This window comes from Anneissia japonica, unplaced genomic scaffold (assembly GCF_011630105.1).
Source record: "Anneissia japonica isolate Jap-2015-1 unplaced genomic scaffold, ASM1163010v1 scaffold287844_len763494_cov143, whole genome shotgun sequence".
NCBI lineage: Eukaryota > Metazoa > Echinodermata > Crinoidea > Comatulida > Comatulidae > Anneissia > Anneissia japonica.
The window spans coordinates 89,460-109,661 of NW_022739814.1; the positions used below are offsets into that span (position 1 = coordinate 89,460).

Below are 20,202 nucleotides of genomic sequence, written 5' to 3' on the forward strand. Positions count from 1 at the left end.
GTATCTATCTCAAAATAAAATGTTCATTGTACTAGTACTTTCGACCACAGGTCATCATCAGGTACTGATATGGAGATGGATGGACATAAGAGAACATATACAACAGAAGCGGTATCGATAAAGCCTTAATGGCGATACAATTGGAAAGGCAAAATAATTAACATAGTAAGATAATACCCTGCCTCGCCTATATTATGGCGTATAATGGCACGTATTCTAAAAAAAAACCTAACAAAAGAGAACAAGTACAAAAGCATTTTATATCATAATATACCGAGTTAAAGATCCAACACAGCATATGAATTAATCTCTAAAAGATTTAAATTAAAGTCCAGTATATTTTAAGGTACCTACATTATTTAAAAAATAATACGCTTTTAATCTAAAGTCCTCGTCATTACTGCATATCCTCCTAAGTCTCAAAAATCGTGAATATGGTATGGATTGTTTGCACAATGGCGGATGCGAAGAAGCGTTGTTGAGGTGGGCATCCGTAGATATATAATACACTGATGTAGTAGGGCGTAATTCATCAATAGATTTTAATTTATAGGAAAGCTAAAGAATTCGAGGAAGTTTCATAGGTAAAATCAATAAATGATAATTAATCGCGAAATCAATAAATAATGTAATTCCTCAATACTCCCGTTAGTAGCTCCTACGCAGCCATGAATTTTTTTAATTGGCTTTCTGGAAAATAATAATTTGTTCGACTTTTACTCAGTCTGAACCAGTTTCATAGTGCAAAGGCAGCTATTGTCGAAGTTCACAACAATGTAATGCTTGCCCTTGGTAGAGTTGATTTCACTATTATTAATCTACTTTGATCTATCATCTACGTTTGACCCAATCTATCATTCTATTTTACTTGTAAGGTTCACATCACTTGTGGTCGCTTACATAGTGCTTATTTTATTCCAGTCGTTATTGACATGCATTAGGCAGGCCAAGTCAAGCTATGCGGATTTAACGTGTGGTGTAATACAGGGATCAATACTTGGTCCATTGTTGTTCCTAGTATATCTCCTTTTAGGCAACATCATACGTCAAATTTGTTTGAATTGTCATGTTTATGCCGATGACATCCAGCTATTAAATATGATGAAGCTAAGTCATCTATAGAGACCTGTGCTAATAATGTGCAAGTTTAGCTATAAAACAACTTTCTCTGTTTCAATTCAAATATAACAGAAATTTTATTTAATCATGGCAAAGACAATAGCATTGATGGAATGTCTATTGACAATAGACACAATGTGTCGTGTCCAATGATGTTCTCAACATTGGTGCTGATTTTTACTCTAAAATGTCTGTTGAAGAAAATCAATCCCATAAGTCAGTCAATTTCTTACCACATGCGCAACGTTAAACCATCCGCATATATGGATGATATATGGATGCAAAGAAAATTGTACAAGCTCTCATCACGTTACGCCTATTGCAATAGCATAATGGTCTACTACATAACCAGTTGCGAAAAGTACAACTACTGTTGAATAGAGCAGTACGGTTGGTGTCCGGAACTCCACACTTTGAACATTCAGTAGCTCCACGGGCTGCCGATCTATCAACGCATTAACAATCATGGTTTACATACAAAACACTAAAAATTACATCTCCGACCAAGCACCTGCACAAGGTCTCTCAGGTCAATAACAAGTTCGTCAAATCTGTTCGTTACCTCCTTGCAGAGTCAAAACATATGTTGAAAGAACCTTTGCTGCTGCTGCTCCAAAATTATGGAATGACCTACCTGTACATATACGAGAATCACCTTCTCTTGCTCTTAAAAAAACCCAATTAAAATCACTTCTCTTTGACCAGGCTTACTCATAATTTATCGGCCTATTTTAATAATATATATTTTTTTTTTCTGGAGTGGCTCGTTTCCTGATGTTGTCAGGGAATTGGTCGGCACGGTGATCCTGTGAATTATGTTTCCGCGTGGTCGGTCGGCTGGCTTTCAAGGTGCGTAAGAAAGGCACACTGACTCTATCCTGATGGCACTTGGTCTCGTACCGACTTTTCTTGCTTCACTTCAATAATCTTGTTGTAACCTAATTGGTGCATACAGACAGTTGTAGTATGCGCCTTATAAATCCAGTGATTGATCGATTGATTAGACCTTAAAAAAATAAAACTTGTTTGCTTTTACATTATAAATATTTGAATACAGGGACTTTATGGATATAAGTCGTTTTTTTTTTTTTTTTTTTTTTTTTTTTTTTTGAAAAATCATTGAAAAATCGTGAAAAATGCCCGATTTTCATTTTTTTTTACAGGAAAAAACGATAATTTTTTTTATTAAAAAAAAATTAAAATAGTAACAATTCCATGTAACACGAATCTGTGCCAAAGGCGACGAAAAATTGGTTTTCATTTGATCTTTTAAACTAAAAAAAACAAACAAACTCGCCCCTAATTTTCGGGGTTTAGGGCAGGCGGGTGACGGCAAACAAACTTTTTTTAGGCCTTACTACCCTCTTACCCTCGCCTCTAAAGGAGGAGTCAAGGGTATTGCAATAGCGCACTTCTTTCTGTGTGTGTGTGGGTGTGTGTGTGTGTGTGTGTGTGTCTGTCTGTCTGTCTGTGGTGTGTTTGTCCTTCCGGGCGCATAACTAAATTTCACACATTGGCAATAATTGTTTCATGTAGGTTTTAGAACGTTATTTATATATATTTTCTAAACACATCCATTTAACACAACCAACTCAAGCGGATCGTTCTCTCGAATCGTTTGCCAAATTCTGGCAGTCCGGACGGCGTGCAAGCTCAACTGATGGGCTTGCCACCTGAGGCCTATGGTGCAGTACTGATTAGAGAAGTTTGATGCAGATTTCATTTCTCTTAAATACTTTCCGGTCGTATATCTCACAATTTGGTGTCCCAATTTATACAAAAAAAAATAATAATTATGAAAAATAATAAAATATGAAAAAAATATTCTGTAGATGAACCAATAATAAAAAGTTAATAATAGTAATAATAAAAAAATAATAATATAAAAAATATCACATCTTCATTTCCTAATAATACAAAAGTCCTACTCTATAGATGGAACAATAATAAAAAGTTGTTAATAGTAATAATAATAATTTTAAAAAAATAATAATAATATAAAAAATATCACATCTTCATTTCTTAATAGTACAAAAGTCTAAAAAGTTCAAATTACCAGGAGCAGGAGTGCTGGCAATTAAATTGTTTACGATGCATTTGGAATTCATCGTTGTTGAGCGTTGTTGAATCCTTGCCATGAAATTCAGCTTTAAGTGTGTATTCGACGTCTATAAATGTTCTAGATCCGATTTAACATCTAATTCATCAATACATTTATGTTGAGGTATAAATGATAGGCCTTTGGATAAAGCTGATTTTTCATCATTCGTTAGAAGTTAATTTTCCGTTATGGTAACAGGAAGTTTAGATGTGCCAATGTTTTCTGAGTATTTGCTGTATTATCCACTGCGATCCTTTCTGAGAAAATCCAGTTTCTTCTGTATTCTAGCAAAAGGTATTCATAATTTCTTGGCTTCCGAATTGACCCCGAAAGGCCTAGCTTACTGAAACAGCGGGACATACTAAACGTAGATGAACTAAACGCAAAACCAAAACACTGAACACATACCAACTATTCCAGAAGATGTTCATTTAATCGACGATGAACTATCTGAAGTGCTAGTTTAGGATCAGGCATAGTGACCAGTAAAAACCAAAGATTGAGCGGAAATACTGTAGCAAATATCCAAGTAAGTCACAATTGCTGCATTGTATATAAAATAAGAAGTCAAACAAAGTTCTGTATGTCTCTCAAAAAAAATATTTATTGTACTAGAACTTTCGACTATACGTCATTATCAGGTACTGATAGGAAAATGGATGGAACAAGGAAATATAGAGAACATAATACAACAGAATCGGTGTCATTAATGGGTACAAACAAAATGGCAAAACAATGCACATAGTAAGACGATACCCTACCTCACATAAAAGGAAACTTTTACTCTCAGAAAACAAATCTATGTCATCAACGTATTCACTTTCAAGAAGCATACTATTGTTGCAATAGATGTAGTTGGTCTCGTACTTAATACTACACGTAAATGTTTGAGAAAATCCTTTTAAACGAGACAATAACACTTATTCATAAGATATTTTTCTAATCCATAATATTTGTGTACGGCAAGCGGAATCTTGGTAGTCGTAACTCTGTCATTTGAAAACAACCAGCATCTTCAAGTAAAGCCAATCCTCTCTCGTTTTATTGTGTCGAAACCTGACGTCATATTCAATCCCATTTCGAAAAATTCAAAGTGCTTTCGAGGAACGACTAGTTTTAAAATTCGTTGCGACAAAACTATATCACATCTACGACCTTGTGTTTGCACTTTGCCATGGTCCAGTATATTAATCATTTTTCAAAAAGACGAGTGACAATTTTTCTGTATACAATTACTTAGCCATAATGGCTATTACTGGTCTTTTAACTTATGAGGTTTCTGAAATGGCACGAAAATACCCTCACCAACACAATTCAACAATTGTTTTCTTCAACACACGTGTTAAGAATGCTAACAATTCGTTTATAAAATCCATCACTCGCATATTTAAATAATTCTTCTAGTATGCCATCCGGACAGAAGCACGTCCATAGTTATTAAAAAAAAACACATTTTTCGGATTTCTTTGGTCTTTATTGGATCTTGTAGCGGTCGTCCTCGTTCAATAAAATGTTTTATTGCTTCAACGTTTTCAATTGAGAATATTTTTTAAACCAGTCTCGCACAATTATCTTAACTTTACGTTAATTTGAAAAAAAAAACAAGGTTTTCATTAAAGTATTAACTTTAAAATTCGCATCACAGTCAGCATCGTGCTTATCTAATTGGTTTCAAATATTATCTTTGAAACGTTACTGTTTCTAAACATATTACATTTTGAACAATCAAACATTTATTTAGGCTTCGTTTCTAAAAGCCTAAAAACACGTTTAACAATATCAAAGTGTGAACAGACAATTGATCGCTGTAATCTATGGTATCGTTTCAAGTATCCAGAATCAACAAAAAGTGCATTTTAATCTAAAAGATAATCGATCAGATAGTAATATACGATAGTCTTAATATAATCAGGCTTATTATATCTGTATGATCCTACAAAAGCATTTAAGTAAGCTATATTTTTAAAATGAAGAATCTGAAATCTGAGAGGGTTACTTTAATATCTCAATAAACCTCTCAATGGATATAAATAAAACTTTCTATAACATTTTGTCACGGCTCAATTTATAAACGTTTTAGTAGGAGTGGGAGTAGGGTGTAAATATGAAAACCATTCAAAAGAAAACGTCCCAGACTAGATATATCTAAAACGGATAAACTAATCTAATGAAACTTTCGGGAAGGTTTAACCAAAATACAAGGAAGAAATTAAATTTTGGTGACGATCCGGGTTTGAATGTAATGTTAAGGGTCATGTAAAATGTTAATGTCCGTAGGTAAAGTTATTAATGTGAAGATATCTGGAGTCAATTGAGGGCGCTTTTAAAAATGGCCGCCAAAATTAAAGAACAACTTAACAGCAGCTTCAATACCCTAAATAAATTTGTTTAATTTACAAAACATAAATGTAATAACTGCTGTAAACTTTTTAAACCCAAAATAAAATATTTTAAGGTGGTAAGCGAACTCACATTTGGAAAAGTAAGTAAAAATGCCCCCTTATATTAGCACTTTTCTGTTTTGAATTATGGAAAATATCACCAGAATCCTAAAAATCCATCTTCCTTATAAATGTTTTCATTATTTTTGTGTCAATAAAAACTGTTTTTATTGACAGTCATTTACCTCTACTTATTTTCATTATTTAACGATTAAGTTTGGTAAGTATCTGAAGCTCGAGATTCTGCTAACATGTTGGCAGCAATGATATGTCAGTGATCTTGTCTCTGGAAAACTTTCTATTGAACATGTTGTTGATTTACACATTTCCCCTTAACTCCAAGCAGCAGTGAGACATATTTTTGTTCTTCAGACAACTCTTGTGACAGAACATCTAAAACTCCAAATTTGCTGAAAGTTTCAACAAACTCAGTTTATGATTACAGAAGCTACGTTTTCCTTTACGAAAGAAAGCCGGTTTGTTATCGTCTGTAATATCGATGTTTCGAGAAAGGGAACGAATGATTGATATGCCTTGGTTGTTATTCGTTAAAACATGATTTGCATACAGGAAGACTTTCGTGTCGGCTTCTTCTTGGTGGTTCTAGGCCAGATTGGGTTGCCGACTGCCAGATTTTTTAGTTCACTTTGCCAAAACACAGTTTGCCGAATGCCAGTTTGCTGAATCAAAAACTATGTATCCCAGTTTGTTGAAACCCAGTTTGCTAAAACAAAAACTACGAATCCCAGTTTATTGAAACAGAGTTTCCACGAATCCACTTTGTCGAAAATAAAATAAAAGCGGTATAACATTAACCACATCATAACATTCATGTTGGAACACTCTCGTACTATTTATTCGTATAAGACATAGCGGCTTATTGTAGTTATATGATTCTTTTTGTTTTAATCTGTAAATAAATTGGCTATCAGCAAATAAAAGTCAATTTAATAGGCCTCGCAGTTAAAACGTTTTATTAGCATATACCTACGATAAGTACATAAATTTATTTTTAAAAAATAATAAAGGAAATAAACAAATTAATATTAATCTACAATTATACACACAAGCCAATTGTGGCTCCAGAAATTTGTCGACAGGGTGTCTGACTCAAGGTGCCGACTAGAGCCTCGGTGGTCAGGGATCTGGCACAACAATCCTGATAGGGTTTGCAGGGTGAATATCTTAGAATTGTACGATGCTTATCATTAATTTCATTTCTAATTTTAACTGATAGCCATGCTTTCAAGTGTATTTTTCTACAGCTTTGATGTCTTCCAATATTTTTCCTTTTAATTTGTACACAAATGAAGCTCCTTCCTTTCAAATGCACAGTAGGCTGTACTTTTGTAACACAAAGATTTGGACTGGGTTTCGGAATACTGAGTCTTGGCAAACTGGGATTTCATGATTTCAGTGAACTGGATTGGGCATTCTGGGTTTCAGGAAAATGAGTCTCTGCAAACTGAGATGGCTTTCATGATTTTAGTGAACAACTGGACTGCGACAAACTGGTCGGATACCTTCTCGAATACACTTGCTATTTGCAAGAATGCATCCTTGTCACTGAAAGAGATTTTGTATTAGTTCCAGATCTTCGTAGCAGCCAAGAAAAGCAGACTCGAAATCGTCCTGCACGCAATGCATGCTTTAAGTAATTACAACCAATGCATAAATATCAACCACTCCATTCTGGAGACATTTTTATTTATTTATTTATTCAACTTTCTTTTATGAGGGTAGCTCTTACAGCGATGCTGACTCAAAGAGGCCCTCATACCAAATACAAAACATACAGTATAACAAAACAAATACAGTAATACATCGACATTGCAGTCGTTGCTACTGTATATCTTTATGACAGCGGAGAGAGGGTCATTATAGACGCAAACACATACCGAAAGTTATTCAATTGACATTAACTTTCAGAAGCGAAGAAATCATCACTTATTGGATCTCAGTGCTTCTGTAGTCAAAGACAAAGTTTTGTTGACACTTTCTGCAACTTTAAAGTTTAAGATGTTTCTGTCACAAAAGATGTCTGAGGAACTTGAAGACTGCTGCATGGAGTTAAGGGGAAAGATGTAAATCAAGCAAGATGTGAAATGTTCAATAGAGGCAACAAGATCACAGACATATCATTGCTACCACCATGTTTGCAGACCCTTGAGCACTTGAGCAAATTTAATCGCTAAAGAATGGAAATTAAGCAGACGTAACTGATTTGGTCAATAAAAATAGTATTCACAACATATGGAATGATCAAATAAAGCAAAAAATGATTGAGACAGTGATGCCCATGGAAGTTCAAGACCTCTTTACAATAAAGACGAAGACTTTCAGATTGCAGTGATATTAGCAATACATGAAGATTATTGCTTAACATATGGTTACACAGTAAAGGACTATGTAATAAATGAATTAATGCCTTCTTTATACATGAACATTATGGTAGTTGTTTATGTAGTCCTCTGAAATACCTTGTGTATTACACAAAAATAATGAAAAACAACCGTATATTTGTAAGGAAGATGGATTTTTTTTTAGGATTCTGGTGATATTTTCCATAATTCAAAACCGAAAAAGGGCTAATATAAAGGGGTATTTTTATTTACTTTTCCAAAGGTGAGTTAGCTTAACACCCTAAAATATGTTATTTTGGGTTTAAAAACAGCTGTTATTACATTCATGTTTTGTAAATTAAACTAATTTATTTAGGGTATTGAAGCTGCTGTTAAGTTGTTCTTTAATTTTGGCGGCCATTTTAAAATGCGCCCTCAATTGACTCCCGAAATCTCCACATTAATAACTTTAGCTACTAAGTCATACTTTACTCCTATCATTACATATTCAAAAGTTGGTCAAACCTACCACTTCTGTGCTTATTTTACCCATATATGTAGTTTATTGGATTTTGGCGGCCATTTTTAAAAAAAGCGCCCTGACGCAAACGTTCTCAGGTTACACCCCTTTTAACTCACATATTATTATGATTCCCCATAAAAAACTGGTCTAGAAAAACCATATGAGAATTTCTACCTCTCCAAGTGGCACCTATCTCAATTATAGCCTGGTCTTACAGAATAGGCTGTGGAAAGGAAAACGTCCCAGATCCAGATATTTCAAAAACTATTTAACTAATCTGAATTAAATTTTTGGGACAGTTTAACTTAAGCTACATGGAAAAAAAATAAAATTCATAAATTATATAAATTATAAATTAGACGATTGGGATTCGGGTGTAACTTTGAGGGTCATTGAAAAGGTTAAAGTTTCATACCTAAATTTCTCAAAAGATTAATTAATAGATCTAAATAAACATTTTTAAATGAGTTTGTTTTTTTAGTAATTTCAACATCACTTCTCATTATGGCAATGAGGAAAAAAACCTATGATCTGTTTTACAGATAAAGTAAGTCTAGTTATTATTATTATTAATAATATATTATTATTATTATCATTATTATTTTATTATTATTAATATATTCTATCATTATTTTCAATTATCAAAAAAATACTTTTGTTATCGTTATTATTATATTTATTATTTCCTCTGCTTCAAAAGAGAAACAATTAAAAAAAAAAGTTAGTTATTAGTTAAAAGTTATTAATTATTATTATGATCATTATTATTATTGATGTGTTAAATTATAGTTGCTGTCTCTTATACACATCTAGATGTGTATAAGAGACAGGTATAACAAAACAACTAGCAAACAAGAATAACCAATTGTTCATATATATACATATATATATATATATATATATATATGGGTGTGTGTTTGTGTGTGTGTGAATGCATATAATATATAATGTTATACCGCTATAGTTAAAATATACTTACTGTTGCATTCCCCATCGGGCTCATCCGAATTATCTGCACAGTCATACGGATTATTGTTGCATTTCTTACTAAGCGCTATGCACTCACCACTTGCACATAAAAATTCGTTGTTACCACATTCAACTAGAAATAAAGCATCCATTTATAGTTTCGACTCTTGATAACCATCTTAAAAAATAATGATAGTGTCCTAATGACGTAGAGAAGGTAAGATTGTAAAGGTCATCAACATAAAATCTAAATCTAAGATGAAGAAGAAGAAGAAGAAGGAAAAAAAAAGAAGGAAACTGTTTTATTTTTTCCATTTTTTTAAGTTATATAAAATAATGATTTCCCTTCACTCACTTTTAATTATTAAATAATATTAACACCTTCAATCAAATTATGAAATCAATGATCACCATATACGAAGGCTTTTTTCTTATGAGAACACCAAGCAAGGAATGACTGCAGCCTGTGTGTTTCTCCAGACATTTATTAACACAATTCAATCCAGTTCAAGTAATATTTCATCATAAACAAGGAAATGGAAATTAAGTACCTCCTAGTGTTGTCCACAGGGCAGAAGAAGAAATTATTATTATTTATTATCAATTTATTATTATTATTATTATTATTATTATTATTGTTGTTATTGTCATTGTTATTGTTATTGTTATTGTTATTAATTTATTATTATTATTATTATTATTATTAATATTAATATTATTATTATTATTATTATTATTATTGTATATTATTATAAATTATATTATTTATTGCCGACTCTTTATTGTATTATATTGGATCCAGTATTTGCCAACTTTTGTAATCAGTTACTCTGATGAAGTCTTGAGGACAGTAATTTGCTTTCGTCGAGGAAATACGACCCCTAGTATATGGAATCGGCCCCCTGTCAGGAAAATCCTGGCGCCGCCCTTGCGCCACTGTCGGTCTGCCTGATGACCAGGAAGCAGTCAATATACAGGGGCAGACCTGGGTTGAAATTAAGGGGGGAGGGGTTCAAAATGTTTGGACAGAAAAGGCTCCCGCCGGGAGCATATGTCCCCTACTGCATTGACTTATTCAAGAAAACATTACTCGACAAAAAGTTAACTGTGAAGTCTTGGTTTCGGCACAGAATACAGGATCTGTACTTTGGGTATGGCCCATAATGAAAACTTGAAGACATCTGCTCACTGAACGGTTCACTGCACACCTTTAACACAGTAAATGTGTCAAAACGGGACCCCCATTTTCTCACAAAATCGACTATATAATTTGAATGGTTTCATTTGGCAATCTGGGGCTATCGGATTCTAAAACTAGATGTTTTAAGCTTTATAATCATCTATATATTCTTACAATTAATGCAAAATTGAGTGATCATTTTTCTTTCAAAGTTGACTACCTCAAGTTTAAAATTCGAGTGTTTTTTAGTATACTTCCAGCTTCTTTTTACCATAACTCTGCAACGACATGTCGCTAAACTTCGGGGTGAACGGTCAATTGTAGCTCATAAATTAAGCTTTCTTACCACATAAGTCCCATGCTGGTTGCTTAAATAACCATTGATTATTTTTTTCTTTAAATGTTGTATACAGAACTGTTTTTACCCTGTCTATGAATGACGTCACACGCTTAAGGCCAGTTTTCTGCAGTTAGTACGTTCACGCATAAGGTGTAGGTCAAATTTACCTGAATGAGCTTTTGTCAAAAATAGGGGAAAAGTTTTCATTATTTGTTGGGGGGGGGGGTCTAGAGAAATGGGGTGGTGGAAGAGGTGAGGATCTACTTTTGTACATTCGTTGCTCATAATGGGACTAAAGTCGAAATATTGAAACCTATTACGATGATGGCCTTGAGTATGCACTTTTAACCTGTACTATTATTGAGAATAATCATGGACATTTCGATGTCACATTTTCGTCGTACGCGTAGTGGTGAAATCGTAGCGGGATCTGCTTTGTGGTGTTGTCGTTTGAGAGCTGTAAAATTACCGGGGCTTAGTGTGCTAGGCTTGGACACAAAATTAGTGTTATTGGAACTTTCAGTGCAATGTGGTAGTCGAACGTTCTTGAGGGGTGGAGGAAACTATCTGCATGGTATGATTCGAAGTAATAGCGTAAAACATGTTAATACGACAGCATGCAACGATCATAAATACTGTACCTTTTGAAAATAACAAAGTGTGGAAGGTTTCGGTTAAACATGAAATTATTGAATATGAACGATATTATTAATTCTAATGATAATATCTCTCCTTTTTTTAAATTGTGTTCTGTAGAGAAAATATCGTTTTCAACGTCTTTCGTTGGTTGTTATCGTCCACATAGTGTAAACAGGCGTTGACAGTGTCTTCTTTGTAGATCTATAATCAGTATTCATGTGGCAGTATTTCACGAGAGCATTGAGACCTAATTTTTAGTTGAAGACTAGCAGTTTTCTTCTTCTTTTTTTTTAAATGGTTGTTAATGATGAATAAAATATGTGTTGGTGAATCATTATGTATGAATAAATGTCAGTAAATGATGTGAGTGTTGCGAATAATATAGGTCATGAATCGCATATCTTGTGCAGAGGTACCGGTACTTGTCGGAACATTTGAAACTTGTGTTGACAATCTGTACGAACAAGTGTATGGATAAATGGTCAGAATGTCGTTTATAAAATATCCAAATTAGGGGTTAGGGAGAGTAGGCAAATAAAAGCATGTCATTTACAGTTTTGTGTGGCTGTCGCAAGTCATTGTCATGGGCGTAGTTTCTGTGCAGGATTAGGGCACATAAAAAAATAATTTGAATATAATTACAGCCCGCGAGTAAAAAAGTTGGGAAATATTGATACGGGAATCAAAAGAAAATGTTTATTTTGCCGCATTATATATTTCAACAGCATAAAAAATGCAATTGTGTGACTGGAATACATTTTCTTTAACAAACAATAACATTTATCCATTTTTTCATACAATAATTACAATACTCTTGCCAAATATAAAGAGTCCCTCCCCCATCTATTTTAAAATGCAATATTCTATTGTTCCGATTTAAATAAAAAAATAAAAAATAAATTAAAAAAATAACCTCATCACTTTTCTTTTTTTTTTAAAGGTAATCTAATATTTTTTTTCTATGTGCCCTTATGGCCATCAGGGTCAAAGAGTCATCGCTCAATCGGGATGGGAGCAGATGGTTTACACCCTTGATGTAGTCTGCTGAAGAACGAAATGAACAGGCGATTGCAAACAAGTAACGAAAATTGGAAACAGATCAAGTAACAAAAACAGATTTAATGAAAACCAATATCCGACATAATTGAAACATGTGCTCTAATGCAGTACCACTAGTATTGAACGTAAAAAATTAAAAATATAAATAAATTCTTAGTTCAAGAAAAAAGTATTTGCAAGGTTCAATTTCCGTCTCTTGGTGGTATGGTTTAAAAGTTGAAATTTGTGTCCCGTGCAGGAATTTAGGATCACTGTATAGTTAATATGAAACAGCTTAAAAAAAAACAGTTGCCATCTTCACCAATTTCTATGGCACTTAGTCTTAGTCCTACTCTACGCAATTTGGCGTTTAACAACATGATTTGTACTGATATTTCATTTTCTATAGGACCAGAATTTGAATCTATGACAGTAGATACAAAAACCACCAAAAAAAATGTGACAGTAGACACAAAAACCACAAAAAGGGTGGGTCTGGGGAAAATTAATTTTTTTGGCGGGAAACGGCCTTTCCCGACTTTTGAGGTAGTTGCTAAATACAACAGGTTCAGCCGAGGGGGCGTGGCTTTGTATGTTAACGTCATGCATAACTTCAGCTATGATTTAATTTACTCGACAAAGTGTGGGCCCTGTCTGTATTCACAGAGCACAGCAAAATACAATCCGTACAACTAATTCCTTCATGGTACAAACAATTTAAGAATAAGTAAGTTGTCCCTGTGTGATTTTCTTTCCAAAAATTAGGATCCCTGTAATAATCAATTCATGGGCCTACGCAGAGCGAAATAATACATAGGCGTAGTTAGTCTTATTTTAGCGGTAGGGATTAGGCCTTAATCACAGAAAGTAATGAAAACAATTCAATGGCCTAGGCCCTAATATAGTATAATACTGTACTTAGCAGGGGTGGTTGCTGGGCCCCGTCGGGGAGGTCTGGCTTTCCATTCCACCCCCTGTCGGGGAGAAAAACTACAATTCGTCGAGGAGAAAAAATTTAATGTATTTTCTACATATTAGTAGACAGCAAAATCGACTAAGTAAATACAAACCAAATTTTTTTTTTCTGGGGGTGGCGGGGGAAGCCCCGTGGAACACTTTCGACGGAAATCGTCCCCCTCTTCGGGAACCTCGGACCCGGGGCAAATCCGGCGCCACCCCTGTACTACATCTATGGATTTTCCAATCTTAATCTTATGGCAGAAGTTATGGTTTTGTTTTTTTTTTTTTTTTTTTTTAGTTTTTTTTTTTTAGTGTTCACTGCTTTGAAACAATATTGCCGGCTATATTCCAAAAAAAGAAAAAGGGAACCGAATGTTAATATGTAATTTTAGTAAATATATTAACTTTCCAATGTCGTGTATATTTGAATTAAATGTTATGTATTATGCGCCTATTCAGTGCAGATTCTTCTTAAAATCAGTAGCATAGGCGAGGGTCTTACAACAGATTCTGCAAAGGCCTAACTTCACATAAATGAGGCATATAGGCCTAGACGGACTGCTTCGGGTTGCTGGACGCAGAATCTAGGACTAAGACCCAGCTGGACTTTTAAAAATACCTCCTGGTCCAGGCTTAGTAAGAAGGAGCCTAGACCTACGAACGTCCATACTACTTAGGCCAATCGTCTGAAAATGGACTCGGTCGTCCCTCACCCGCCCATAGCAGCAGCACAAGAGAATTAAACCCTCAGCCTGCTCGCCTTGCTAAAATTGACATTCACACACAGTGTAGTGTGATGTTTTTTGGTAGACGGCATAATTATACGACATATTATATGACGTCACCATATAAAAGCCACTCCCCCTCGGCTGAACCAGGGTTGCCATTTGGCCTTTTTGACGGCCAGATTCCTCAAATCTGGCCGTATAAAAATTTGTCTGGCCGTAGCATTTGAAAAGTCACGGCCAAACTATATTTGGCCGAATTTGGCCGAATTTTTAAAAAGATTACATTTTTTTTTCAATATAGGCCTAATATAACGTAAACTTCTTTTGGATATTTTGTTTTTTAGCCTAAATTCTATATTTGATTCTAATCTTGTACTTGTTTGTACTTGCACTAAACACTTAATATATGTTCCCCGATTTGACGTAAGAGAGTTTATTTAAAAGATAACAGTTACATTTAATAATTTAAATTGTTCGGATGAAATATATTGTTATGAAGTTTATCCTCGTTTAAGCTCTATGAAGACAGTTCATTGCAAGTTTGTACCATATATTGTGCGTCTTTGTGTATGTTCCATCTTACTAGTGGAGGTTTTATCTCTTTTGAATATAAATTAAATACTGTACTTTAATTAATTTATTATTGCCCACTTGAATTGTATAGCCCTAGGTGCCGCTGTGGTCTTTATGTAAGGCGCCACATATCAATGCTCATTCGGGTCCGATGGCACCTCCAATTTCAAGCAAGTTTTGCAGAGACTTCTTCGAAGTTACTCTGGAGTTAGGTTGCATATGAGAATGAAGAAGATAATTCTGATAGCAACATTGATTTATTGCTTTTAGTACTGCGACAATAACATTCAGAGGCGAATTTCGAAAATTCAGATAAAAAGTATTTATTAAAGTTTTCATAGGTTTGTTTTAACGCCAGTTTGTGTTACTTTATGTAACTTAATTCATTCTAATTAAAGAGAACCACGGATTTGCCAATAACAGGCCCTTAAAATTGCAGGTTATAGATCGACTACAATGTACATTAATATTTAATACATTTAAATCAAATTTAGATCAATCTTAATATTGTGATTTTAAATAGCAGAGGTGGATTTAAGGAGGGGTGGTATAAAAGAATTTAAAAAAATAAAAATTGATCGCCAAAACGGGCGTCTAGACAAATCTCTTCTAAGATGGTGTTATCTCAATCGGACCCACTTTCGCCTCCTCCCCCCACTCCTCCCCTTTTTTCGGACCCGGTCCTCCCCTTTCGGACATCTCTGGATTTGCCCCTGAATTGGTCTGCATGTCAGCAACTAAATTACATAGGCTATTTATTTTTAACAATGTTCTGTGTATATCATTTGAATTTCTTCAATTTCAAACGAATGACCGCTGATTTTCGTTTAATTTTTGCAGTATTTCAAATGAATGTACCCACTGGTTGTCTTCTAATCGGATTGAAATCTGGCCGAATTTTGGCCGATATCGAAAAAAAGTTTGGCCAAATTTGGCCGTGAGATGGCGTGTGTTTGGCCGTGAAGCCTGTCGACTATCTGGCAACCCTGGGCTGAACCCGTTGTATTTAGCAACTACCTCGTAGTTTGGGACACTAACACGGAAGCGATATTTTTTTGGTTCTCCATACGGTTTTTAAATGACCAACCAACGGCTTTAAAATAACACAGTGACTATTTTTAGGGCGAGTCGTGAAGACAGGGGCAAATATAACTTTGAAAATTGACCGCTCTCTGACGTCACCGAATTATACCCGCATTGCGCCCGTAGTGATAAATGCGACTTCAAATAGGTTAATCTCTCGACGAAGACAAATTGGACAGAATTATTGACGAAAAAGATTCTCGGTGTACACAAATTGTTGTAAATTCTTCCGTTATTCTACTCAGTAAATATTGTAAGGCCAAGGAACCATCAATTAACTTGCATTGAAACATATTTCACAGCACCGGAGCTCAACGCGTTTCTCCGGTCATTCTACGCTGAGGTAGGAGAGCAAACGGTGAATTGTACGCTGAACAATCAGAAACAGAAGCATCTATTTTTGGCTATGTCATATAACAGTTATGGCCTTTTCTATCGGTGTAATATAACATTTCCATATCCCCTTGGGACACATATTTTTCTTTCAGGACTATGAATATAATCTTTCGAAAAAAATATAATTCCCTCGGGGATATCAAATGTTATATTACACCTCTAAGCAGGCAATATCTGTATAATAATTTTAACATTATTTAACAACATTAATGCAGCAAAGCCTATCCAAAACCCCAATAAAATCTGGCCTCACTCTAGGCCTAGCGTATGTATAAACAACGCGTAAAATTGCGCGTATGGGCCAGTGGAGTTGTCAAGAACGCCTAGTAAAGTCATAATATTTGCCCTTATCAATCGAAAATTTTGAAAAATCAGAAGTTGTCAGGCCAATATTTCATAGAATACAAGACATGACACTGATTGTTTATTGGCGACAGAGGATACCTTCCAGAAAAATTGCACAATTTAGTAATACGACGATAATTACCGTGCAGGTTTAGCGACATTAGGCCTAGTATATACTCGGTGAGGGAATTTTTACTATAGACTGGCCTTACTTTTCTCGTTAAAATTTATGTTTTCTATATAAATTCATGTATTGCAATAAATTCATGTATTGCAAGTATATTGTTTAATAGCTGATATAATAATATTAAATTTTTGGCACAATTCTCCTATATACCAAAAAATACAGTTACGCTAGGCTCGCACGATCCACTGATCTCTACTATAATAGCTGGATAGCTCATTGACTGCTTTTAGTGAGGCCACCGAGACGCCATGTTGGGGACCTGCGTGGCGTCACAGACACGTCTTCCGGCCCATAACTTTTGAACCGGCATGACGATCACCAGCAACGCGACACCGCATATTAATTTTGATCTATTTTTCGTACAGCAAGTGAACAAATGAGCCGCCAAAATGCCAAATTGTGCTTTTGTACACTGCAGCAACAGGCGTGTTAGTGGGGATGGAAAACATTTCATAAAGTACTGTATTAAAAGAGTATTTTTTATATTTCCAACAGTATTGTCGGCCAGATTATACACTTGTTTTTCTTATTTGATAAAATACTGTTGTAGGCCTAGGCTCTACTACAACTAGGCCCTAGGCCACTACTAGGTATACCTAGGCTTAGGGCAAGGCCTAGGCTAGGCTTAATTTTTTTCTCTTTTAGATGTATTTATTGTTAATTAGTGTGTTTCAGTGTTGAATACCGAATAAATATAGGTGTTACGAAGATTATTTACATAACAACCGGCTGTTGCTATCATATTTGTAACAAATTAACAAACCGTATGCGTGCACATTGCGCAGAGTTGTGTAGGCCTAAGTCGAACCTGCATTTACATACTGTAAGCCTGTGAGTAATGAATGTGCGATATCTGTATGCTTTCATTCATTCATTCATTTATTCATTAAAAGCTCATATTATACTATCGGTTGATTTAAATTTTATTATGCAACTTTATCTAAACTTTATTAAGTCAAAGTTTTTGATACGTTTTTAAAATTTCATATTTATGTTAACTGCAACAAAGGATAAAAATAAGCTTATTCAGCCTACTGAAAAGTCAATTTTGCGGACTCACTTCGGAAATTAAGAAAATAATAGTAGACCCAAATGATCAGATCAAGATTTTGAATGCAATACCAAAATTTAATTTCCTTTAAAAAAAAAAAACTAAAATTATAAAAAATTAAACCAAAATTAAACTGTTACTCTGATTAAGCTTGTAACATTCTGATTTCATTATCAAGGTACAGTAATTACTTACAAACATATAAATCAAGGTATTGTATATCAATTTTAGTTTTTCGATTTTTAGCATATTTTATAACAAATAGACTAGTATATCTTCTGCATTAAAAAAAATCATCTGAATTTACACATATTATTAGGTGTACGCCCTTAAAAAATATAGGATAGTTTAAGTGCAACTGTTTAGATTAATACATAAAAGTACTGTAGACCAATTATTATATCATGTAAAATAATAATAATAATAATTGATTATTATTATTTATTCAGACAAAAGATACAATATACAAATAATACAAATCAGAACAGAATATTTAGATTAATACATAAAAGTACTGTAGACCAATTATTATATCATGTAAAATAATAATAATTATTATAATTATAATAATAATAACTATTATTATTATTATTATTATTATTATTATTATTATTTATTCAGACAAAAGATACAATATACAAATAATACAAATCAGAACAAATTAAATGAACATAACATTAACAAGTAATGACAAACACTAAAGCATTGCATTATTATATTAAGCTCAAGATTTATCAACATTGATGCTAATAATAATTTATTAAGTATTATATAATAGTCATAATTGTTTAGATAATTCTTAATCAATAGTTCAATAGTGCTTTAAAGGCCTAAATTACTATAAAATATATTCATAACACACATTATCTAAATATAACAACTTCATAATCTAAAGATAAAAGAAAACAAACAATTAAAGATGTATCGTCACATGTTAATGTCAGAAACCATAAAAAAAAAATTGAAATTAACTTGCTTATTTTGCAATAACATACAAATTATTAACGCATGCATAATGCATAAACATTATTGAATTAAAAAAAAATGTGTACCCTGATTTTTAAACCAATAAAAGAAGTATAATAAAAATAATTAAACACTTCCAGTGACTGGAAGTGTTTCCATCATTTTTCACTGTAAACTGATGGGTAGACATTTTCTAAATACACTAATTTATGTGTTTAAGTTGATAACTTTTAAGTAACTTCAAAATGGGCAAGTTAATTTTTTTAAATATTTTTATGATTGTTTTGGTATTAGCATGGGACAAGTATACATCTTTAACTCTAAAGAGCAAATAACCCACCAAAACCAAAAAACAAATAATACATTTAGCAACCCAAGATGTAAAAACTATATTGAACATGTAGTTGTATTATTGATTACATTTTTTAACATAATCAATATTATTCCCTTATTGAAGACTGACCATTCGTATTTCACAAGAGAAGTCCATGATCCATCAAATTCAATTTTGCATGTGAATTTGTGAGTAACTGTGATGCCTGTTGGGTTTTGTTTTTCAACTGCCACCAATATCTGTTTCAATAAACAATATCAGACAATACAGCTATAAAGCTATGCAAAAAACTAATTATTAAAGAGAAATTTGCAAATGTCAATACAAATGTAATACAGAAGTCTAAACATTTTGTGGTTTACACTAAATAAATCCTAATAAAAACAAACAAAATTTGACGCACGCGTACGCGCATAATATGACGCGTGAACTAAAATTAAGTTACATGACATTCACCCCTAACCTGAATCTTATACCCACTAAAAATGATTCAGAAATGACGAATGGTTATTATGATATGGGTCATCAAAATATTGATTAAAGAATTACGTCAAGGGTTGGAAAAAACATTTATTTTGACAATGATGACGTCATCAAAATGAAAAAAAGACGTCACATATATGAAAGAGAATTGTCTCAGCTATAACATACTCAAAGATGGGAGACGATCGATCAAGGATAAGCGAGACACGCTCAAATGCGTATTTTGAAAAAATGACGTCAGAGATAAAATTCAGTGTTTTGAATTCAGATGTCAATATGATGACGTCACAATATCGATCAGCCATTAATGATCTATAACATTATAACTCATCTACTTTCAGAGTATGTATAAAAAATCGGGGGTCACCATTCATCCTAAGGAGCTATAACTGATTAAAAATAGG

The 20,202-nt window shown here is 33.6% G+C and overlaps 1 long non-coding RNA gene across 1 annotated transcript in view; it reads right to left on the reverse strand.

Moving 5' to 3' along the window:
- Window positions 1–20,202, reverse strand: part of LOC117118041 — a 29,524-nt gene that overhangs the window by 2,391 nt on the left and 6,931 nt on the right. The window contains exon 2 of the long non-coding RNA XR_004446989.1: window positions 9,506–9,628. This is a non-coding gene — a long non-coding RNA (uncharacterized LOC117118041). The remainder of the gene's footprint in view (window positions 1–9,505; window positions 9,629–20,202) is intronic.